This window comes from Paroedura picta, chromosome 6 (assembly GCF_049243985.1).
Source record: "Paroedura picta isolate Pp20150507F chromosome 6, Ppicta_v3.0, whole genome shotgun sequence".
Classification (NCBI taxonomy): domain Eukaryota; kingdom Metazoa; phylum Chordata; class Lepidosauria; order Squamata; family Gekkonidae; genus Paroedura; species Paroedura picta.
In genome coordinates this window covers 71004431-71030657 of record NC_135374.1, presented here as the reverse complement: position 1 = coordinate 71030657, position 26227 = coordinate 71004431, and the positions used below count along the sequence as shown (strand labels likewise).

Sequence of the window (26227 nt, the reverse complement as noted above, 5' to 3'; positions counted from 1 at the left end):
AACACTATGGATCTCACAGTTTGTAGTTGGCCCTACCCATAAAGCTGGCCACAACCTGGATTTGACATTTGTCACAGGATTGGATGTGGATCTGATTGCAGTAAATCAGATGGTCAGACCACTTTGCAAAGAAGTCATGGCTTGGTACCTCACCTCTCTGCTGTGTAGGTGGAGGGTTTGTTTTTGCCTGCCCATTGAGGCATATGTATCCTGTTGGTTTCCTGAATGCTCTGTGGAATCTGATACCACCCCCTCCAGCAATCTGCTAGTTGATCTAGTTGACAATTGGCAGAACTGGATGTTGGCCGCCTTATAGGACATTTATTGGACATCTTATAGGACATTTATGAAAGTCTATGAGAGTGCAGTGAAAGCAGCAAAGAAGAATTTCTACACAGCCTCCATTGCATCTGCAAGATCTCACCCGGCTCACCCGAGCATTCAAATAGTACCCAATTAGCTTTAAACTGTGAGGTTTTTGCAGACTTTTTCACTGATAAAATCCTGTTTCTCTGCTGTAACCTCCCCACAATGGTTAATACAGTAAGAGAAGGCCACCTTCGGGGGAGTGCTTAGAAGGCTTCAGGGAGCTTTCACAAATTGAGGGGGAAAGGTTGTTTAGTTCAATACAAGAGTACAATATATTGTTATCAGATTAGAGTACAGGAAAAATGTTTTGGGATAGAAAATTAGCATCAAAATTCCTATAAAAATTCCTATGACCCTATTCTAACCTAGGGTGGTCTATTGGTCTGAACTTATAAATTAATCCAAATTCAGCAACCTTGTACTGTAATTTCCCTTCAAAATTTGTTTGACTGGCACTCTTATGTGAGCACTGGTATGACTTGGAAGATTAAAATGTTATCCCATTGGTTTCTGAGTGTTGCAGTTTTTAATGTTGGATTTATTCTTTTGCACAGGAACTAACCTGTTTGTCTAATGTAGAGAGTGCAAGGGCATTACTGACATTTGATTGGGGTAGTTATATTTTGAATAAAGAATTTCTTCTCACTGTACTATTGTTTTTTCTGTATCTCTTGAACCCAGTTGATGTGACCCTTCATACTTTTTTCATGGACATCTGATGGCAGATTTAACACTGTAAGATGAACAATTGAATGAACCCGAGATGGTATAACAGGTGCAGTTAGTTCCAGATTTTGTGCTGTCAGAGTGGATATACGGACAGAACTGGGATCTGGGTTTGTGGCAGGCCTGGGCTCCAGAGTATATGTCCATGTTTGGAATGGTAGTTCCCTGCATAAGAAGTTGTTTAAGGTTAGGGGGCAGTGAACAAGAAAACATGTGATTGACAATTTGGCTTGCTAGGTCTCATGTGTCTTCTCCAAATCTTTGGGCTATACCAGAAACCCAATTTGGGAATTTATTTTTCAGGTGACTATGTCTGCAGAGAGAATAAAGGGGTCAGTGCAAAAGGGTTCTGCACAATATTACTCACAGTACTCTTAACTTATTTCCAAAACACCTAAAATGGCATTAGGTACTGTACACAAGAAAATGATATCGTAAGATCACCACAAAATAATGTTTATCACTATAGCAATAAATTAGGCTTAATTTAGGGCTGCCTGGTCTTCTGAGTTTCAGGTGCTAAAGTAAATCATTCTTTTTCCCCAGCCATTTCTATCCATCAACCTTTCTTACCAGCCCATCTCATTCCCCATAACAATGAATTAATAGATTCTCACTCTTTTTGTATTAGGTTTTGGTGGTTATTTTGCCATTGCTGGATTTTACTTTGTTTATATTTTATTGTTGATTTTATTTTATATGTGCTGTTCTGCTATGAAACATAAGTGCATATAATCTTTAAGTAAAATAGAAATGAGTATAATTTATCACATAGTAAATACTCTTCATCCAGCACAATGTCAAGAGTAGGGTTGCAATGAACATAGTCAGAGTAGAGTGATACACAACTGGGGATTCATATTTCAATTTTCCTGCTGTTAATGAACCACCTCTGAAGTTCTATGGCCATTTCAAACATTGCTGCTTTTCACCCTACCCTTTTTCTCAGTACAGTCTTTCTTGGAGGACACAATGGAGTCAACAGACTCAAGGCATTTCAGCTGCTATAGCATTGAAGCGCTATACTGACAGCGCTATATTGCTCAATTTAGAGTGATGTAGAAAGAACTCTGAGGAAGACTGTGAGGTGAAAAAAGTGTGTGGGGGAAGCAGCACTGTAGGAAACACTATGGACATTTTAAGCAGTTTCTCTCAAAACCAGAATCAGGTTTACATGAACAGATAAGTAAATTCTGATAACAGCTGGTTACTGAAATAGGTTTGTCTGAATTGACAGGAAAAATCCATTACCAATCACTAAAACAAAATGCAAAGGCACTTTGAAAATGGCCATTATGAAATCCCCAGTAGATTGGTTCTGAACAAGTATCTGACCTGTGATAAGCAATTAGTTGAACTGTTAACCATTGAGACTTCTTTTTACTTGATTGATTTTCATTTTTACCTATTCTGTGTGTTTGTATTATGTGTGTAAATGAGAGAGAGAGACTTGATTGCAATTTCCTCTCATGGAGTTTGGATATAAGGTTAATCTTACTAGATCCTGTTCTGTATAGTCACAATCCTGACTGTAGAAATACAGGAAATGCTTAACGGGCTAGATAGCTCAAAAACTATTAGTTGGCCTTTATAAATACTCAGAATCTGGCATATCTCCTTTACTATTCTGCATTCCCTACAATAAAAATATTGAATAATCAAGTTGCTGATGACAGAGAAAGTAGTTAATAGGTTGCATCATGTGACTATATATGATAAAATATTTGCAAGTTACCACTATCAAGTGTTCCCATTTTAAGTGGCACAGAGACTAGTGGTGCATAAAACAGCAAACAAAATAGTTGAAGGAAAATAAAACTAAGGGTTAGAGCACCATCTATTGGACAATGAAGAATGGCAATGAAAATGGCCAATTGTAGCCAAAGCTGAACATCTGGAAAATGGAAAGATGGACAAGTTGGAAGGAAAAGAACACATAAAACATGGCTTAGTATAAAATGTTAATCAGAGGCTGTCAGGTTATATTTTTTTACAAACATTCAAACTGGGAGTACAAATATACTCTTACATAATCCAATAGAGAGACAGCATTCAAGTCAGTGTATCCAAAATATAAAGAAATGAACATTCTCCTAAGTCATAGAGAATCTTAATTGGAAGTCGAAGTATCAAGGGGGGGGAATCTTTAATTATTTGTAGGTATGTTTGTGTGTGTGTGTACACAAATATTTTTTTCTTAGAGTTGGTGGATGTGTGTGTGTGTGCATGCACACATATTTCTAGTGAGAGATGTTTCGCTTCAGCATTTGGTTTTATCAATTTCACTTAGCAATTATGGTATGCTTTGATATTTAGTTATTGTTGTTGTTTGTATTACTTACGCCAAACCCATTACCTAGTTTCCTGTAGTTAGTGATGAAAGTGAGATATAGTGTGCAGTGGTTAGTGTATTGGAATCATAGAATAATAGAGTTGGAAGGTACCTCTAAGGTAATCTAGTCCAACCCCCTGTACAATGCAGGAACTCACACCTACCCGCCCACCCACAGAGACCCCAATTTCATGCCCAAGTGATAAAGGTAAAGGTATCCCCTGTGCAAGCACTGGGTCATGTCTAACCCTTGGGGTGATACCCTCCAGTGTTTTCTTGGCAGACTCAATACAGGGTGGCCTTGCCAATGCCTTCTCCAGTCATTGCCGTTTTACCCCCCAGCAAGCTGGGTACTCATTTACCGAACTCGGAAGGATGGAAGGCTGAGTCAACCTTGAGCCGGCTACTGGAATCGAACTCTCAACCTCATGGACATCACTTCAGACAGCATTTCTTCTGCTTACAACTCTGTGTCACAAGAGGCTCTGCCCAAGTGATACCCCACCAAAAATCTCCAGAGTCCAACCTGGCCTGGAGGAAATTCACCTACCATCCCACAATGACTATTAGCAATTCCCAGGATATTCAAGGAAGGACAACAAGAGACAAAGACTGGCACATCCTTTCCTGCCCACCCATTCACAATCTGCCTACATTCATAAAATCAGCAATTCTGTCAGATGACTATCTAGCCTCTGCTTAAAAACTTGCAAAGAAGGAGAACTCACCACCTCCTGAGAAAACCTGTTCCACTGAAGAACCACTCTGTCAGGAATGTCTTCCAGATGTTTATCCGAAAATTATTTTGAATTAATTTCAACTCATTGGTTTTGTCTGATTTGTCGGGGCAACTGAAAACAACTCTGCTCCATCTTCTATATGACAGCCCTTCAAGTATTTTAAGATGGTTATCATATCACCTCTTGGTTGTTTTCTTTCCAGGCTAACAGATCAAACTCTCTCAACCTTTCTTCATACAATTTGGTCTCCAAACCTCTCACCATCTTTGTATACCTCTTCTGGACATGTTCCAGTTTGTCTACATATTTCTTCCATTGTGGTGCCCAAAGCTGAACACAGTACTTCAAGTGAGGTCTTATTAGATCAGAGTAAAGTGGTAACATCACCTCGCATGATCTGGACACTATACAGCCCAAAATTCCATTTGACAAAAATGTGTGAGAACCATGTTTTAATCCCCACTCCCATTAAAGTTCACTGGATATGCCTGTGCCAATTACTTTACAGGGTGGATTAGAGTTGCCAACCCCAGTTTGGGAAATTCCTGGGAATTTGGGAACAGTACCTGGGGAATGCAGGGTTTGAGGTGATGTAGCTCAGTGAGGTATGGCACTATAATGCCTGCCCTTGAAAGCTGCCTGCTAGTTTTCTTCTAGTTCCTTTTTCATTATGTGATAAATACCACCATTCAGTACATGAATGGGGCATGAAATATTTATGACATGCCATGGAAAATGAGTCATGCTCATCTTCTTAAGAATGTGATGCTGAGATGTCACTTCCAGGCTCACACCCAGAAGTTATGTCCCAGTATCACATAATGCTTTTGGAATTTCTCCTCAGAGTGTTGACATGGACAGCCAGCCAAAACCTAGCTACAACTGCTACCTAGCCTCCTCATTTTCAGACTCAGTCAAGGACTCTGTGGGGGTCCATCAAACAACTACAAGGGCTAAAGTGATAAAAGGGTGTATTTCTCTCGAAGCAGACGTCAAAGAGAAATTATTTATTTAAAAACGAGAAGGCAGAGAGAAAATAAGAGGAATCAATGGCTAAATTTAAAGAAGTGAAATCTGGAAAAAATAAAATCCCTTCCCAGTAACAATGTTTCAGGACACCCGTGAGCAAATCTGCCAAGTTTTCTCTCAGAGTAAAATAGCTGTAAATGGGCTGAGGAATCATCCCTGAGGGTGATAGCAGCTGACATCATCCTTTCATGTCCCCCCCCCCCCCGCAATTTAAACAATTCCCTGTTACATTACAAAGAAATCACATGTTTACCTTTCTCCCTCTTTTTAAAAGGGAAAGAATCACATTGTAACATCTCATTTCAAACTTAGGCTCCTTTCATTAGATTATGTTGGTTCGTTTGTACTTTATTACTTTCTTGGTCACTCAACATTTTCAATTGAAAAAGATTAGTGGGATCTGAGTAATAAATTGCAAGGTTTTCCTCTTAACATCTAAGAACCAAAACCTGCCCTCTCCCCTGGGTGTGTATGTCAACACAGACAGCAGCATGGATTCACAAAAGCTTTTTTTCAGTCTGCATTGCCCATCCTACATACTGCTTACCTAGAAGGACTTAATCTAAAATCGTTTCATTAACTAGACCTAGGTTTTTCTTAAGCCCAGAATCTGTTTTCTGTATGGCATTTTATTTAAAATATATTTATAAGAACTCCATATCAGCGCCCAAAGCAGTTAGCAATGAATTAAAACATATGTTTACACTAAAACTCCTCTCCTTTAAGCACCAAACTATAATGCCTATGCTAAAAAACATTATGTCCCCGGACAAATCAGACCATCAAAGAGCTTCAAGTGCCCTTTATAAAACCTCTGTTTTACAACTTTGACTGACTGATAATAGAGAAGGAACTTTCCTCACACTTTCTGGCAGGTTATTCTAAAGCACAGGAACTACAACTGAACAATTTAAACATGCTGTTACCACAGTTCACACCTGACTACTGTATGGGTTGGAAAGCAGACAGGAAGAAATGATCTTTCTAGTGAGATTGTACTTCCTCACCCCTCATCTACTTGCTATGAGTTTTCAGCTTAACATTTTAAAGAGTCAATGAACTCTATCCCCTGGAGTGTTCAGTATAATTTCTAGAAGAGGATACACTTAAAAATGTGTATGCATGACCAGGAATTTAACAAAAAGCAGTGGCCTTCATGCATACAACCTTCATACACAACGTTCATGCATGCAATTTGTGCATACTTTTAGTTCTTCAAGACAGGGTGATGATTGCTGAATTTGTGTTGTATAAGGTGATGGAATCCCATACAACAGCACTGCCTGGTGCTCGCCTCCTGTACCTCCTTCCCTCCCTCACTGCCCAGGACACACAACCCCCATGCCTGCTGCCTGCCCAGCACACCTTCGCTCTTCCACCTCACGATCACACTTGGCCATGGCCTGGGCAGCACACTGCACAGTGTGAGGCTGAGTACCTCCCACCATCTCCTCCAGGGTGAGTCACGGCACACTCACCTTGCCCAGAAGGGAGATTGGGGGGGATCTCCAGTGGGGGAGGGGGTCTCTAGCCATGCCTCCCACCCCAAACAGATGTCCCCCACCTCAGGTCCTGCAGCCTCTTCCACCCTCCTGCGCGTACCACTTTGCTGCCCCACGCTCTGCGAGAGCCCTTCTCCCTACTACCCCTTTCAAAGCCCATTTTTACAAAGCTGTCTGACTTGGTGGCTGAAAAGACAAATGTGATTTTGGGCATTATAAAAAGGAACACAGTGTCCAGATCATGAGAGGTGATCCAGCATTCTGTAGATTATTTATATTTCTTCAATCTTAATTCCAGTGCTTGATTCCTTGATTTCGCTGTCATAATTATCTCAGCATACAAGTTGAACAGGAATGGGGAAAGAATACAGCCTTGGCACAATCCTTTCTCTATTTTGAACTAGTCAGTGTCACCAAATGGTGTTGGCATAATAGCTTCTTCATTTGCATAGAGTGACTGCATCAGTTTTATCAAATGCACTGGCACCCCTAGATTTTGCAGGGCTTCCTACAGTTTGTTGTGATCCACACAATCAAAAGCTTTCTTGCAATCAATAAAGCACATGTAGACCTCTTTCTGATATTCCTGTGATTTTTCTATGTATAATGTAATCCTATCATTTTCCCTCACCCCTTCCAGCAGGGGGGGAAAATAATAGGATTAAACGGTATTATGTATGTTTAGGAATTTTTGGTTGCAGGCACCATCTCCTCCTCACAAGTTTCAACTCTCTCCAAGTAATAAAGCTTTCAGCTATGAAATCAGGAGACCCAAAGGAAACAAGGGGAAATTCTTATAGCTTACTCATATTTAACACAGATAAAAGTGTAACAGCATTTAAATAAGGTGGGGGTATTTACATTTTTCCATGTTGAAACATAGAATCATAGAATCATAGAGTTGGAAGGGGCCATACAGGCCATCTAGTCCAACCCCCTGCTCAACGCAGGATTAGCCCTAAGCATCCTAAAGCATCCAAGAAAAGTGTGTATCCAACCTTTGCTTGAAGACTTCCAGTGAGGGGGCGCTCACCACCTCCTTAGGCAGCCTATTCCACTGCTGAACGACTCTGACTGAGAAAAACTTTTTCCTGATATCTAGCCTATATTGTTGTACTTGAAGTTTAAACCCATTACTGCATGTCCTCTCCTCTGCAGCCAGCAGAAACAGCATCCTGCCCTCCTCCAAGTGACAACCTTTCAAATACTTAAAGAGGGCTATCATGTCCCCTCTCAATCTCCTTTTCTCCAGGCTGAACATTCCCAAGTCCCTCAACCTATCTTCATAGGGCTTGGTCCCTTGGCCCCAGATCATCTTCGTCGCTCTCCTCTGTACCCTTTCAATTTTATCGATGTCCTTCTTGAAGTGAGGCTTCCAGAACTGCACACAGTACTCCAGGTGTGGTCTGACCAGTGCCGTATACAATGGGACTATGACATCTTGTGATTTTGATGTGATGCCTCTGTTGATACAGCCCAAAATGGCATTTGCCTTTTTTACCACTGCATCACACTGCCTGCTCATGTTTAGTTTACAATCCACAAGTACCCCAAGGTCTCGTTCACACACAGTGCTACCTAGAAGCGTATCCCCCATCCAGTAGGCATGCTTTTCATTTTTCTGACCCAGATGCAGAACTTTACACTTATCTTTATTAAATTGCATCTTGTTCTCATTTGCCCATTTTTCCATTGTGTTCAGATCTCGTTGAACTCTGTCTCTATCTTCCGGAGTATTTGCCAGTCCTCCCAATTTGGTGTCATCTGCAAACTTGATGAGTAGTCCCTCCACCCCCTCATCTAGATCATTAATAAATATGTTAAAAAGTACCGGGCCGAGCACCGAACCCTGAGGTACCCCGCTACTCACCTCTCTCCAGTCTGATGAAACACCATTGACAACAACTCTTTGAGTGCGGTTCTCTAGCCAATTCCCTATCCACCTAACGATCTGAAAATCCAGATTGCAGTCCTTCAACTTATCCATCAGAACATCATGGGGAACCTTGTCAAAAGCTTTACTAAAATCCAAGTAAATGACATCAACCAAATTTCCCCGATCCAGCAAACCTGTTACTTGGTCAAAAAAGGAAACTAGGTTGGTCTGGCAGGACCTGTTGGAGACAAATCCATGCTGACTTCCTTGGATCACCAAATTGTCCTCCAGATGTTTGCAGATCGCTCCCTTTAATATCTGCTCCATTATCTTCCCCACAACAGAGGCCAGACTCACTGGTCTGTAGTTTCCCGGGTCATCCTTCCTCCCTTTTTTGAAGATCGGAATAACGTTTGCTCTTTTCCAGTCCTCCGGGACATCTCCAGTCCTTAAAGAGGTTCCGAAGATGATGGACAAGGGCTGTGCAAGTTCTCTGGAAAGTTCTTTGAGTACTCTCGGGTGCATTTCATCTGGACCAGGGGATTTGAACTCATCCAGTGCAGCTAAATGCCTCTCGACCACCTCTCTATCCATGTTAACCTGCCACCCAGACACTATCCTTTGGCTACAGCCATCTCTAGATGTGCCTAAACACTTTGACCTGTGGGAAAAAACAGATGTAAAATAGGCACTAAGCCTTTCTGCTTTCTCTGCATCTTTCGTTAGAGTTTGTCCATCCGCACCCAACAGCGGGCCTATTGCCTCCTTTACTTTACGTTTGCTCCTCACGTAACTGAAAAATCTTTTCTTGTTACAATGGGCTTCCCTGGCCAATCTTAGCTCACTCTCAGCTTTGGCCTTTCTGATGATTGATCTACAGTGCCTAGTAACCTGTAGGTACTCTTCTTTAGAGCTCTGTCCTTCCCTCCATTTCCTGAACATTTTCCTTTTCTTTCTTAGTTCCTCTTGAAGTTCTCTGTTCATCCAAATAGGCTTCTTAGAGCTCCTGCAGTGTTTTCGTATTTCTGGAATAGTCATTGATTGAGCATGCAATAGCACTTGTTTGAGTAGCGCCCACCCTTCACATGCTCCCTTCCCTTCCAGCATTCTCGTCCATGGTATGACACTCATCATGTCTCTGAGTTTATTAAAGTTTGCCCTACGAAAATCCAACATCCGTGTCTGGCTACAAGCTTCCTTGGCTCCCCATCTCAAAAGGAATTCTATGAGGACATGGTCACTTCCCCCTTAGGGTCCCCACCTCCTTCACCTCATCCACCAACTCTTGCCTGTTGGTCAGTATTAAGTCCAGTATGGCTGAACCTCTTGTGGGTTCATCTACCATTTGATAAATGAAATTGTCAGCCAGGCAGGTCAGAAACTTGCATGACTGAGGACGCTTTGCAGAGTTTGTTTCCCAGCACACATCTGGGAAATTGAAGTCACCCATGATGACAAGGTCCTGCCGTTGATGACAAGGTCCTGCCGATAATTTAAGAGAAAATACTTTATTATGAGAAAAGTTCTTGTCTAGCCCTTCACATGCTTCTTAAATAAGTGAGTTCTGACTAGGTGTGCCAAACTCTAGTTGGTGCTGGAGAGCTCCTTGGGTTAAAACTGAGCTCCTGGAAACAGAGAGCAGTGCACTGGAAAAAACAGCCACTTTGGGATGGAATATATGGCATTATGCACCCACTGAAGTCGTTCCTATCCTCAAACCTCAAACCTCAAACCCCACCTTCCTCAGACGTGACCCACCAAATCTCCAGGTATTTCCCTCCCTAAAGCTGTCAAATGTTAGAATTATGCTACTTGATTTGTGTGTACATATGCTATACACATTTGTTATTTTCAGGGATATATTAATGTAGAACTCTGGAGTATAACTGAGCATGAGTATAACTGATGATCTTTTGCTTGCTGTCTGTAATGAAAAGTCCCTTCCACCACTTCAGCACATGTCCATAGGGTTGCTGGGCCCAGGAAACAGGGGAGAGAAACGTAGGATAGATGTTGATGACAGTGTGATGTCACTTCTGGGAGAAAATGCAGAAGTTATGTAACTTCTGTCTAGGAGAACCATAGCTTCTGGCAATGCTTAGAGAAGAATCAAGTCACTTCTGGGTTTTCCCAAGATATGAGTCATGCTATCAGCCTTGGGGCCATTTAAAAAAAATCTTCCACTGACCCTTGAATAATGAGATGAGTCAACAAGGGACCGGCAACACTATTCTATTCTGTTTAATTTTCTTTTAAAATTTAATTTATAGTTTAATCTCTTTCTCTCCCAGTGTCTGACTCTTCAGACATCCTACATCGCCATCCTCCCATTGGCGCTCAGGGTCTGCTCTTGGGGAGAATGCGGAGTTAGACATAAATGTGCTATCTTGTTGGGGGATGTTTAACTTTGGGTTTTTTTAAAGAGTTTTATCAGATTTAAATTGTATGCTCTGAAGAAGGAAGGCAGGAGGAGAATAGATGTGCTTGAATTATGGTGTTGGAGATGAATGCTGCAAATACCACGGACAGCCAAAGTTACCAACAAGATAGTTTTAGAGAGAAGCAAACCAACTATGTTATTAGAAGGGAAGATATTACAGCTAAAGCTCACTTAATTTGGACACATCATGCTATCAAACTCACTAGAAAAATCATTAATGCTCAGCATGGTCAGCAGCAAAAGGAAATGTGGTCGCCAAAGGATCCGCTGGATCGACACGATCAAAGCCGATACAGGGATCACCATGAACCAATTAAAAGAAGCAGTTAGAGACAGGGATGCATGGCGAAGACATTTCTATAGAATCGCTGAGGGTCGGACACGACTGAACAACAACATCATCATTTTTAAAAATTTGATTGTAACCTGCCACAAGCCAGACTGTCTGGGAACAACAGGCAATAAATCTTAATATAATTAATTAAAACAATAATACAAAAGAAAAAAATGTAGCAAATTTGGATTTTGAGAAAACATGTATAAAATTAGTATTATGAGCATTTAATTTTAATGTTAAGCTACTGTTTTCATGTTTTTGCAGACAGTTTTGAGACCTACTAACATACAGTATTTTCTTAATACTAGCTTAGCATTTTTTAGAAAATGAAGAATAACAACTAAAAATGTTATGATCAGGCATATTTTGCTTCTGCTGATTAACAGTCTGAAAGATTCTACGATGTGTATTTCTGCTGGCCACCAATTCTATATTCAACATTATACTCAGATCTGTTAATCACTGATAAGCTGTTTGTTATGCAGCAGACACACTGAGACCATTGTGGTTAAATGCCATAAAGACTTGGTTTAGGTTTATGCATTGTCGAGACAAGATACATTTTAGCATTACCTGTATCTTGTGCAAAAGTATCAGCCAGTTTGGATGCCTATTAACATTGTATCAGTATGATTGTGATGCTTAGCTTGCTGGAATCTCAGCAGTTCCATGCAATTTAATAGCAGATTTACTGAATTATTTTGAACTTTAAACATACTTGCTAGTGGAAGAAATTAAGACAGTGCTCAAGCATACTGTGAAACGTAATCAATCACCTTTTTATGCTTATGCACTTGTTTAGAATTGGAATTACTTTTGCTGTTGTGCCCTAATTCCAACAAGCTTTAAGCCAAAATAAATGTTCTATGTATTTGAAATATTGCTATGGCACTCCAAACTAAGTTGTAGGTAAAAACAGGGGGGAAGGAATCCACCTACAGCCATGCTCCAATGTAGATTACCCTTGTTCCCTTCTCCTATTTCCAAATAATACTAGCTAAATTACCCTCATCCTCCCTCTCCCACTATAAACGTCAAACCTGATGCTTTTATATTATACATTCAATGCAAATTTTCCCTTTATCTGAGGAGTTTAGCAAAGTGAATAGAATACCAAGATATCACTTCATGTCATTAATGTTTATATATCTAAGAACCAATTGTGATTTCCCTACTTGCTGTTAAATAGTGTGTGGGATTTTTTTAAAAGCAGAAGACACATCTTCATCACAGTGGAAAGTTCAAATATAAGACAGCCTTTCAGATTCCAAAAGTGTAATGTTTTAGTATGGCACAATCTTATCAGATTTATAGTATTTATTTACCAAGTGTTTATGCCATCTATCCAGGGAAACTGGCCAAAGAAGCTTACAAAATAAAACATAATAAAATAAATATTAAAAGTGCTTAATTAAAATCCTGAATTACAGACCCTGTCATAACAATGAGCATCTTAAAATAACATTTTCAGACTGAAAAAATAGTAAAATATTTATTCAAAAATATTTTGGTTGAACAATTTGATCTGATACCTAAACAAGATCAGTACATGCCTAAAGCAAGCCTCAAGTGGGATAGGATTCCTAGGGAGTCCAGGTCTCCTGCTATAGCAATAAATTTCTCAGCATTTATTTGCCCGCTGGTGCCTTAAGAACTGGTGGGAGAAAACAGGAGGGAGATCAAGTGTACCCTGTTTTTGTTTGTTTGTTTTTAACCAAAAGTGATATCATGGATGCCTTAGGATTTAAAAAAAAATCCCTCTATGGTAAAACCATAGATTGACACAGCCATTAACATAAATGAAAAGAGCTTCAGAGGGATTATTTGCTATATGTATAGCCCCAAAGCAGGAGAAATAACCTCACCAAGGGTGTTTTGGCTTCAGAAAATACCATGTGAGAGATGGCTGGAAAATGTTTGAAAACTGTTTGTGTGGTGGCTCACTAAGATTTTGGGTGTATCTGATTTTTCTCCTCCCCCACTATTTCTTTGTTGGTTCCCTGAAAACTCCCATACGTTTTTCTTCCCTTTTCCTGCTTCCCTTTTCCCTTCCCACCCACCAGTCAAACTACTGATCTTTATTCACACACACAAACACATACCGGTCTTCAGCTTTCTCTCATTTCATCCCCCTGGGAACCAGTTCTGTGGTTCCAGCCATCAGGAAGTCCCAGTTGCATGGTGGGGAACCTGCAAGGACTTGTTGGGATCATATAATGCCCCCCTGTATTCCATTCTCCAGACTGTTTCCCCTCTGGCAACCCCACTTATCCTCAACTTTCCCTGCTCCTCCACATGCAGCCAGCTGGTTGACATTGGGCTACCCAGAGCACTGATAAAGCTGTTCTGACGGAGCAGTAATATCAGAGCTTTCTTGGCCTCACCTACCTCACAGGGTGTCCGTTGTAGGAAGATGAAAGGGAAGGCGCTTGTGAGCTGCTCTGAAACTCCTTCTGGTAGAGAAAAACAGCATACAAGAACCGACTCTTCTTCTTATACTTTCTGCCTACCAATTAGTCTTTTATCTGTTCCAACATACAGCTATATTTATTATACATTTCATTTATTCTCCACCTTCTTCCACAATATGTCCCCCAAACATCTTTTATCATTCTCTTCTTCTACATTTAGTCCTCAGAACAGCCCTGCAAGGTTAATTAGGCTGAAAATGTATACCTGGCTGAAGATCACACAGTGAGCTTCAGTGGCACAGCAGGGCTTCAAACATGGCTCTCCTAGGAACTGGGTTCTAGGTTCTAGGAACAACCAGAACTGGGTGTTCAACAGCAGCCACAGCATGAAAACCATTGTGGTGTAGTGATTAACTATACCACAATGGTTTTCATGCTGTGGCTGCTGTTGAACACCCAGTTCTGGTTGAGTTATGCAATGGTTTGGGTTTTAAATAACAAACTAACTAAAAATGTTTTGGCCAATCTGTCATGGTGACAAGTTGTTCAGTAGTTGCTGTCAGGCCTGGCCTCGAGGAGTCCTCCCACCAAAGTTAAAATTGCTATGGAGAGGCTGTAGCCCCCGTCTCTCTGCTTTTTATTTACTAAGAAGCTGGAAGGCTAGTAATATTTTTGTAGTGGCTTAGCAACGACCACTGACGGTATTTGTTTCTTAAAGCTAAAGGAGCTGCTCCATTTTTTTTAATGTCAGGATTTTCTGGTTTGTAAAAATCTCTTATCTGTTCATGGCTCTAGTCTCCAGTTTCAACTATCCATACATTTGACCACATTGAAAATATGGTATATTGGGAAAAAATGTTAGTAAGGCAGTGTTTCACCTTAAAGGCGTAGCCTTTGCACTGTCAGGTGAGCTTCCACACCCTGGACCAAAGCCAAACTAGGCTTGGAATCTTTGATTTGGTAGTAAAATTAGAATCCAGATGAAGCAACCCAGCAAGACTTACCATCTAGTTTATAAATTATTGTTTCTTCCTGGATTTATAATTAGAGGGGCTACGCATTTTTATTGTCTATAGAGTGGTGTCCTCAACTTTAGAGTATGTCTGCCCATGTTACATCAAATGTGTATGCAAGCTGGAAGCAAAGCAATAATGTTGCAACATGTTTCTACTCTTGTCCTTTTTATATTTTCCTCTTCTGTTAAATAGGTTAGCCAACAGTTTAAAAATACTTTGGGAAATCTGAGATTTGACACTTAAGATTCTGGGAGGCATTCAAACCATGACATGGTTCTCCCAACAAAATATTCTGAAAATAAAAAGAAACACATTTTTTTCCTTCGAAAAACTGCCTGATTTTTCAGACTGGTTTCAGTCTGAAATGTTAAAATACAACACATTTTAACAAAAATGTTAAAATACAACACACATCTAAATTTGGATTATGACTTATCTTTCTGTGAATGCAGAATATATTTTGACTATTTTTTGTGTTTCTGAAGCCTACAGCAAGGTTTAGTGAGCTGTATTCCTGCTAACAATCACAAATTGCTTATTCATCACTGCTGCAGATAGCACAGGGCAGTAGTCTACCACAGCCTTTGTGTTTGTTTGTCACTCTACAAGTTCATGATCAGAACAAACATGTAGCTGTTTTCATTCATTTGAACAACTCCTATCAGTCTCCAGAGGCTTTTCCCTTTCTTGTTAGAACTGCTAAACAGGCCAGCTCTTGGAACAAAACAAAGGGAAAAACACTCAATTTATCAGCTGGCAGCCCTGAAAAACATATGGACTAAACACGCTGGATTCAGGAAGATAAACCCGGGCCTGTTACTGCTTGAAATGGTTTGTTTGTACTCATTTTGTCTGCTTGGTTCGTCTTCTTTTCATAGTACCTCTGTAATACCTAGGTGGAATTATTTCAAGAATATGGCTTAATTTTATTTTTGAATTTGTTGTAGAATAGAGTTTAAGTAAAGGTTTGGAGATTGCCCCTTGAGGTTTTTTAAAATATTTCTTATCAAAATGGCATTTGTAGGAAACATAAAGGAATAAACAGCCCTGGCTTACCCATTTGTAGATATTAATTGGTTAAGTAAGGTGCCCATCTGCAATTATTATATCAACATCTCCACTCCCCTAAATTGGCATCTCAAAAAATCTTGGTTCTCCTTGATGCAATTTTTTATAATGTACTCATTAATCATGCAACTTTAAATATTTTAAAATTTTGTATCTGTTCCCAGATTATGTAATTTCTGCTGTGCAGTGTTCTTTGCTATCTGTTTTATCTGGCCACAGTGCTGTATGAAATACATTTGATTTTGATATTACATTATTGCAGGTAGGAGTCATCTCACCATTTTGACCACTGTGCGGAAATTTCCTTCGTCTTGAAAAGGCTGAACTATTTTGTTTTGTAATGTTCCTTCTGGAACTTCTGTTGATGGGCAAAACATAGATGAGCAATATAAGAATGTGAAATGCTGAATTCAGTTCAAAATCCTATAGATGTTCTCTGTAGATGTCTCATTCCATCCTGTTTACACAAATCAGGAGCCTGTCTACTACATGTATAGAGTGTGATATGTGCAGTTGCCATTTCAGTGAATCTATGCATGTCTAGTTTCCATTTTTATAAAATAAGACTCTGGAAAATCCAGTTCATGTGAACAGAAGATGTACCCACATGGAAAATCTATGCATTGCCCAGTCCTTGAGGCAATAAGTACACATATTTTGCTCCTGATATGCACAGGTAGCCTTATTACTGGAAAAGTATTTTATATATTGTCCTAAATCTGAGAGTGTCACAATTATATACTCATGGGCTACTGGCATGAATGGTGTTCTTTTTTTCATCCTGGGTGTTTGTGTCTGCAGTCATTTATTCAATATATTCCGATATTATTCCCTACCTTTTATTTGGGGGGGGGGGCTGTACAAACATGCAGACCCATGTTGGGCAGTAAGGAAAGGAATATTTTGAGTTTTGTGGGTGATATCCGTGTGCATTTGTAGGTGGTATTAAACTATGTTTATTGTATAAATATAAAATGTAAAATATTTTTTACATAAATGTTAAAAAGCAGGCTGCAGGTCAGTAGGTTGCTTACTTTTTCAGATTCATTTAATTCTTTAATATAGGTTGAGGTTATTCCTGAAATGCATGTGCTTCATTTTTAATTAAGCATACCTTTGGGGAAAAGATATTATTGAGTTGACCTGTGCTGAAATTGTGCAGTTCTGTAGAAATGCCACTTTCTATAGCATGCCTTCTATATTTGTTTCTGCTTTTCCTATATTACGTATTAATAACTGAAACTAAAACTATAACAGTTTTGTTAACACAGAATGGCTAAGAAGACTTGATGGGGACTTTAAAACATTAAACATTCTGAAGAATGTCTATGACTTTGGGTAAATTTAAAATAGAATTTCAACTTTTAGACCATTGTAATGAATTCCTGGTTGATCTTTTAATTTTGCACAGTTAAAGATCTCCTTAATATATAACACACAATTCAACAAAAGGTAAAGGTAAAGGTAAAGGTATCCCCTGTGCAAGCACCGGGTCATGTCTGACCCTTGGGTTGACACCCTCTAGCGTTTTCATGGCAGACTCAATATGGGGTGGTTTGCCAGTGCCTTCCCCAGTCATTACCATTTACACCCCCAGCAAGCTGGGTACTCATTTTACCGACCTCAGAAGGATGGAAGGCAGAGTCAACCTTGAGCCGGCTGCTGGGATTGAACTCCCAGCCTCATGGGCAGAGCTTCAGACTGCATGTCTGCTGCCTTACCACTCTGCGCCACAAGAGGGTCTCAACAAAAGTTAGTCAAGCTTAAATTCTACTTAATATAATGGGTTTTAAATATGGTTATTTATTTATTTATTTATTTATTTATTTATTTATTTATTTATTTATTTATTTATTTATTTATTTATTTATTTATTTATTATATTTCTATGCTGCCCTCCCCGGAGGCTCATGGCGGTTTACATTAAACTTATAAACAATACATAGAACAGTCTTCATTAATAATCATACAATAATAACAGTGGTTGTAACAGAATAACAGTATAATAAACAGTATAACAATAATAATAATATAACAGTATAACAATGCAACCGTGCAAATGGCACAACAGGTCCAGAGCACTCTGGTGGAGTTCTGGGAGGAAGGGGGGGGAAAGCGGGGGACCTTTGTTCATTGTTGGTTGTGCCTGGTCTTAACCAAATGCCTGGCGGAAGAGCTCCTTTTTGCAGGCCTTGCGGAACTGTTTAAGCTCTGTCAGGGTCCTGATCTCTTCTGGGAGCTCATTCCACCAGGTGGGGGCCAGGACAGAGAATGCTCTGGCCCTGGTCGAGACCAGGTGGACTTCTTTAGGGCCAGGGACCATTAGCCGGTTGGTGGCGGTGGAGCGCAGAGCTCGTTTGGGGGCATAGGCAGGGAGGCGGTCCCTCAGGTACACTGGGCCCTGACTGCGAATGGCCTTGAAGGTAATTACCAGAACCTTTAGTCTGATCCAGAATTCAATTGGCAACCATTGCAGTTGATGGAGAATGGGTCAGATGTGGGACCTCCACAGTATTGCAGTGAGGATCCTGGCCACTGCGTTTTGGACCAGCTGTAGTTTCCAGGTCAAGGCTAAGGGCAGGCCTGCGTAGAGCGAGTTACAGAAGTCTAGTCTAGAGGTGACCGTCGCATGGATCACTGTGGCTAGGTGTTCCGGGGCCAGGTAGGGCGCTAGTAGTTTGGCTTGGCGAAGATGGTAGAAAGCCAGCCGCGCTACCTTTGTGATCTGGGCTTCCACTGTAAGGGAAGCATCCAGAATCACGCCTAGGTTCTTGGCGGAGTCAGCCGTAGAGAGCTGTACACCATCCAGGGTAAGCCAGTTTCCTGCTATGTTAACAATCCCTTTGTCCATTGCACTTTTGTTGGCAGGTGAGATACAAATGGTTAAATAATAACCATTGGCATGATGATTTTATGTCACTTCTGGGGAAAACTTAGAAGTGAGATTATGGCCCTTTAAAAATCACCAGAAGCACTACAAGATTCCTAAAGAGACATTCCTAGAGAGAAAAAAACTAGAAATGATGTAACACTATCATGGCAATGACAATGTTTGATTTTTCTCCCACCCTCCAGATTTCTCTTAGTAGTAATATAATATGTTATGCTGATGACACACTCCCATATTTCAGCCTCCAAAGATTCCTGCCAAAGTTCAAAGTTGCTGCCTTGCTACCCTATTGAGTTGCATTTTGAGTTTCAGGCTGAAGATGAGAAATAACAGCTAAGTGGTAAAATTCCACTGCTTGCTGGAGTCTGGAGAATAGCAAAGTGAAATTCCATCATATGGTATGCACGATAATGAACTCTATGCCAGGTACTTTAACTTAGAAAGGTTGCTTAGGAGCCAAAGATAACATTCTATCCTCCTTTGTCAATTAGATAATTGTACCAAGGGAGTTATCTGCATGACCAAATATTGATAAAAAGCAGAAGACACTGAGAGTTTGGATAAACAGCTGAAGCAAGCATAACGGCTAAAGAATGCAAGAAATAAACTATAGATGGGAAAATTGAATTGAAAAACAGATGAATGGGGTATAAAGGTATGTGATGTTAAACATAAGGATGAACATATGCCTATGTCCAAAAAATGATTATAAAAAGCTTGTAAGTTTATAAAAATGATTATAAAAAGCTTGTAAGTTTATAAAAATGATTATAAAAAGCTTGTAAGTTTATCCCTGGAATTCAGGCTTCTGATGTGCTTGAGTTCCTCTTTGTTTGAATTAAGCTTCCTGCTCATTTCAGAAGCCTTATTGGTTGTGTTTCTGATTGGGAGTAACACTCCCATTTCACTAACACTGTTTAAATTCACTGTGATTCTAATATCCCCACTGATGTCAGTGTGTCAGTTGCTTTGTCCCAACAACTAGTCAATGGAAATAAAACATTGGTAGAAAACAAGAAGCAATTCAAAAACTTTGTCAACTTTATAAATATCTTAACACAAGCCTGTGGCGCCGCGGGCGCCGCGGGCTAAATAAAACAGTAAGCCCTCGGAAGGCGGGATGTGTCCGGGATGAGGAAGGGTGCCAATTGGCCCCTTCCTCCGGACAGACTATTAGAGGGTCCCTCCGATTCCCCGCCTGATCAACTGCTTCTTGGCCGGCGACCTGACGCGTCAGGAGGCGCGAAGCGTCTCCGATGCGTCAGGCCGCTGCCAAGGGAGCCCCCGGCAGCCTGACGCGGTGACAGGCGCGAAGCGCCAGACGGAGCCCCCCCCGCCAGCCTCAAGGAAGACACCGCGCCAGACTAAATGAAGACACCTCCATGAAGACAACGGAGCCCCCGGCAGTTCCAGTAGATGGACTCCAGCATGAGCGACCTGGCCAGCGCGCTACGGCACAGGAGCACCCAGATCGCCCGGCAGCACTTCCAGAGCGGCGATCCCCCCCGGCGCGCCACCACGGTCGGAGGCTCCTGCCTCCGAGGATCGTCAACTCCGCACCGCCACTGGCACAGAAGGGCAGCCCCAGCCACAGTCCCCGCAAGTCCAAGGCGCCCTCTGGCCACGCCACGCCACCAAGCTAATCTGCGGCCGGCCGCCTCACTGGCTCCTGCGCCCGGCCGCCAGCATCCAGTCGCCGCTGCCAAGCCCCGCCGAGGCCACCGCCGCTGCCCGCCCACCTGCCAGAGGCGGAAGACAAGAGCCGCCGTCGCTCAGTCCAGTGGTCCCCAACCTGCGGGCCATGGCGCCGGGCCGCGCCACCCTCTCCCCGCCCCCCCCCCGCAGTAAAAAACTTCCCAGGCCGCAAGCGTGCGGCCCGGGAAGCTTCTTACTGTGGGAGGGCAGGAGAGAGGGAATCAGGGCCGGGCTGCGCATTCGCCCGATGCGCGGACGCGGCCCGATGAGCGGGTGTGGTCAGCGTGGGCGTGGTCCGCATGGGCACGGCCCGCTGTGCGGGCGTGGTCTGCGCGGGCGCGGCCTGATGCCCTACCGGTTCCCAGCCTCAGAAAGGTTGGGGACCACTGGCTCAGTCCACCCAACGTCGTCGCAAGCCTCCCCGGCCACCGGCTCCGCTACGCCGCCATCTATCAATCCACCTGAAGAAGTAGAGGCAGCGCAGAGCGCCGCTGCCAGGTCGCCGGCCTTGCAGGCCCCCGCCAGCCTCCACGAAGACACTGACGAAAACAAAAATGGCCGCTGGCGAGAAGACGCCGCCAAGGAGCCGCCCGCCCTCGCAAAAGGCCTCTAACGGGTAAGCCACCTTTACTCACCCTACCCTCGCCAGTCCCTCGCTCTGCCCCCGCCTGCTAGCGCCCATTGTATTTGTTATACAATGGGCTTTATTACTAGTATTTCAATAATAGTATAAAGAAAAACACATAAAAAGAACCCTGCTGGATCCTCTGGATCCTCACAGTGACCAACCATCATTCTTTGCTCCCATTTTCAATATTTATTGTTCATTCCTTTTTATTTTTGGAATATTAAATTTACAATTAGGAACTTGAAAGGATTTGCAGGAGGCATATACCCCCAACTCTTTCATCTTTCACTTTCCTGAAAGCCCCATAGCCTCTCCCTCTTTCCTGCTTCTTTTTCTTTTTCTAAGGTTGTCAACCACTAGGTGGGGCCTAGAGATCTCCTGGGATCAAAACATCCCCAAGTTACAGAGATTAGTTTCCTTTTAGGATTGTTAGCTCTAAGCTGGGAAGTTCTGGAGATGTGGAGGCAGAGTCATTGGAGGACAAGGTTTTGTGAGGAAAGCAACATCAACAGGGTATAATGCTAGGTTCACCCTGCAAATTTCACCCTGCAAAACAATAATTTAGTCCAGGGGAGTTGGTCTGTCATCTGGAGATCAGTTGTAATTCCAGGCGATCTCCAGCCTTTGGGAGGTGTCAACCCTAGTTCCTGTGGAGGAAATGCCTACTTCAGAGGATAAAATCAATGACATTACACCCTTCTGAAGGCTCTTCTCTCTTCAAACTCCACCCTCATCAAGTTCCACTCATAAATCTCCAGGTATTTCTTAACCTGGAGTTGGTAACTGTATCTCCTTCCCTCCCAACAGCACCTACCTTTATCTGTTTGAAGATTTTCCTCTCTCCCCCATCTCCTGAAAGCATCCTCTTAGGGAAACTGTGGCTCAGCTTTGTGGGGCCAAAGTTCTCTGCCGCATTATCTCCTTCTCAGCCATTCACCAACCTGCCTTTTTTTGGCCTCCTATCTTCAGATATATTTATTACTTATCTGCTTCATTTATATCCCACCCTTCTCCACAGTGGGACCAAAGCAGCTTACATTTTTCTCCTCTCCTCCTTTTCTTCCACTCAACAACCCTGTGAGGTAGGTTAGGCTGAAAGTGTGTGACTGGCACACCATCACCGAGTGAGTGTCTTTGGTAGACAGGTGATTTAAACCTAGGTCTCCCTGACCCTACACTGACGCTGTAACCGCTACACCACACTGGCTGTCATAGGGTGGTTACTGTTGAACAATTGCAAGCAGGCAAGGCCGAGTTCAGTCATACAAGTTGAGTGGTATCAGGTCACCCAAAAGTTGTTGCCAGAACAAGGGTGACAAACCTCCAAAACGGGACTTGGAGATATCTGAGAATTACAACTGAACTCCAGATGACAGAGGTACGTCCACCTGGAGAAAATGACCGTTCAGAAGGGTGGACTGTGTCATATCTGTTTGAGGCCTTTCCCTCAAATACTGCCCTCCTGAGATACTACCACAAAATCTTTTTTCCCAAATTTTTCATTAAAAAAAATATTTTCTAGAGTTCACATCCTCCCCCCCCCCTGCAAACCTAGGGACCTTTTTGAGGATTATAGAAAGATCTGTCTTGCCTGTTCACAGTTCTGGATCCTCAGATTTGGTTATTAATATATAGATCTATTTATTCTATGTATTTATACTACACTTCCAGACACATTGGTTCCTCAAGATGGAAATGGTTAAAACTTGTCGCAACTCTTAATCAAAGCCAGTTGCTGAGAGAGAAGGAACTGTCTTTCTTTATCCACAATGAAGCACCACCAAATGGATCAGCATCTGTTGTGACCAAGCTGATCACTGATAGACTGAAACTGTGAGTTGGCAGAAATGAGGGCAGAAAAAGCAAACCGAAACATTAGTCCTACACTATTATCCCCATCTTTCAGATGATGGTAGCTTTGATCGTGTTGTGTTCCTACGAATAAGTGGGTAGCAAACATGACCTTCCTCAGGAAAGACCAGAAACTGTTGAGGCTTGGAGAAGCACACATATAAGAAGTTGGGTTTTTTGTTTGTGTTGTGTGAGTTTGTGTGTGTGTGTTGCTTATACATTTGAATTGATTTTTCAGGCCACTCCACTAACAGGTAATTGAAGTCTGTGTCTGATCTTCAGTTTCTACTAGAGAATAGTGACATCCTCTTATATAGGGCAATGTCTGACATGAGTGTTCCCAAGTCTGGGCTGAGAAATTCCTGGAAACAGGGATAGAGTCTGGGGAAAGTATAATCTTTTGAAAAGAAGGAGTTCAGCTTGGAGACTACCCTTCAAAGCTGCCGTCTTCTTTAAGGGAATTGTACTCTTTATCTGGAGATCAATTGAAATTCAAAGATAATTCCAGTTCCAACTGAGATGTTGGCATACCTATTCTAACATCAGGATCCATACAATGATTTTAATTAATTATTATTGTGAACAACTTGAAAATATGAATAATTGGTAACTATCATTTTCTCAGTTGGATGCACTTTTTTAAAAAAATGTGTTTTATGAATGTGTTGTGCAAGCCTTATTGCTTCAGCAGTTGCTAGCAATGGTACTTAGAAATAAATATGGTACTTAAATATCAGTTTTCTGCAGTTACTCCACTCAGCTCTTTCCAGGCAGTTAGTACCCCCAAATAAAAAGATTGTTTCATAACAACATTCTTCCAAATTGGGGATATGCATGTCAGTGCATGAGGATGCAAAAATTTAATCATGCAATAGTTATTCGCAACATAAAAACTGGACAGTGATTAATTCCTGTGATTCTTAGTAGGGGGTGGGTACAAAATTTATGTGTTCTGTTTATTTATATTTGTAATATATTGTAAGAAGATATAGCCTTCCCTCTTTCCCACTGGGGACCCAAACCAGCTTCTACTGACTTGTCTTCTTCATTTTATTGTCATAAAAACCATGTGAGGTAGGTTGGGCTGACAGTATGTGACTCACCCAAGAGCACCCAGCAAGTTTCCATGCAAGAGCATGGATCTGAATCTGTTGTCACCATGATCCTAGTTCCAAACTGTAAACTCTGAAACACGCTGGCACGATTCTTTGATTTATAGGCACTGCTATTTCTTGGCCATTATACCTGCAAATGTCAAGGGGTACATACAAATATCAAGGCATATAAGAACCAACTCTTTTTCTTCTTCGGATGTATTGACAGAATGCATGTAGTAATTTATCCAAATGTAGCATAAAGGGTACATCAAGAATGTGTATTTATCTGTTTCTAACTAGACACTGGTCATAACAATTGAGCAGAGAAAGATCAAACTAATGATTTTGCAAAAGGCTCTCTGTCATTGATTCTTAGACGTTCACAACAGAAGCAGTAGTGCTCATGCTCTATGTGCTAGAAATGCATTTTGGCTGCGAATTGAGTTACAGATTACCAGAAAATAATCAGAAAATGCCTATTGTATTTATGCTCTGACACTTTAGTTACATAACTAATTGTCAACCCATCTTGATGCTATAGCCTGCCAACAGTCATTGAAACTCATTGTCAAGGGAGACAGAATCTTGAATTATTCTATGGTGCTCTTGTGACCTGTAAGATGGAGTACTTTTTGCTTGTAGTTTTTCCTATCTATTGTAAGAAAGCAGGAGAGAGGGAGGTAATTGCTCATCTGTTTTTGCCTCTTTTCTCCTCCCTGGACATTTCCTATTTATTTGGAGGGTTATGAAGGGTTTTAGAACAAGTACTTGAACAAAGTAAGAACAGTAGGTATCAGTCTGCTCATACACTTTAAAAACCATACACAGTAGAACATGATCTTCTGGAATTCATAAGCTTTGCAGTTTTTAGAAAAGTCTACTTTAAAGGTCAACTATTAGTAAGCTAAGAGCCTCTTGTGTCAGGAATCAGGCTGAGCCCAGCCTGTGGAGTCCCAAGTAAAAGCGCATCAAGAATCCAACAGTCGGTTGCAAATTCCAAAGCAGAGCTTTATTAGGCAAAGTCCACAGTTAGCTAAGCATGCCAAGATCTTCCTAAGCAAAGATCTTGAGTCCAACAAAGTACATGGGGGACAGGTAGGGCAGATATAGGGCCCACCAAATAAGGGAGGGGTACTCAGAAGGTTTCGGCGGGAGAGCGGATAGAAGTGACAAAAGGGGTCCTGTTCCCAGGCTGCCAGATGGCCAGGTGCCTTATCGGGAGGTTGGCACATTGTTGAGACTTAGCTGTCTCCGCAAGGACACTAACAGCAAGATTGATACAGTTGTTGGGGCTCCTCACCCGCTGGGAAAGGAAGGGAGGGAAGTTCTCAGAGGACAGGTTTATTGCTTTATGGCCTTGGGTTGCCCCGGCCGGAGAAGGCATGAGAGTGTGAGAATATGCAGGCTCGGTGTAGGACAGGATGGCATGAACCAGGGGGGTCATGACAGCAGAGTGGTAAGGCAGCCGTCTAAAAGCTTTGCCCATGAGGCTGGGAGTTCAATCCCAGCAGCTGGCTCAAGGTTGACTCAGCCTTCCATCCTTCCGAGGTTGGTAAAATGAGTACCCAGCTTGCTTGCTGGGGGGTAAACGGTCATGACTGGGGAAGGCACTGGCAAACCACCCCGTATTGAGTCTGCCATGAAAACGCTAGAGGGCGTCACCCCAAGGGTCAGACATGACTCGGTGCTTGCACAGGGGATACCTTTACCTTTTTATTAGTAAGCTTGGCAACCTTAAGATTGAGAACAATTAGGACATCAGAAACAGTAACACAATTTGTTTATTGGTACAACAGTTTCTAGATGACTGATCTAACCATATGATCAATACTACTTAATATTTATACATCTATGCTAATATTTATTTATTTATTATTTATTTATTTAGATTTATATACCGCCCTCCCTGAAGGCTCAGGGAGGCTCATATATAATGAGATGACAGAGAGATGGCTACACATAAGTGTGACTAGTGGGAGGAGAAAATAATTAATTCCATGGATGATCTTCCAAGACCCTCTGGCCATTCTGAGATCATTCACGTCTAAGGTGGTGAGGATCTCATGAATTGTCTGGATCAAATAAGGACAAGGAGCCTTAGGCTGTTAATCCCAGGTAATGTTATACATCATTGTGAGGTTTCCATCATTATATTGTTCAGTAATATGTGAGGACATTAAACCTGCTCTTTGAGAGTACCTATAGAGATACCCACATTGC

At 41.8% G+C, this 26227-nt stretch overlaps 1 protein-coding gene across 11 annotated transcripts in view; it reads left to right on the top strand.

The window, feature by feature from the left end:
• Window positions 1-26227, top strand: part of IL1RAPL1 (interleukin 1 receptor accessory protein like 1) — a 937510-nt gene that overhangs the window by 369908 nt on the left and 541375 nt on the right. The window contains exon 1 of one of the 11 annotated variants that reach the window (XM_077343001.1): window positions 15436-15609. The exons of the other annotated variants lie outside the window; for them this stretch is intronic. The gene's annotated coding sequence lies outside the window, so the exon portion shown is untranslated. Of the gene's footprint in view, window positions 1-15435; window positions 15610-26227 lie in introns of those variants that run through there. 11 annotated transcript variants of the gene reach the window in all.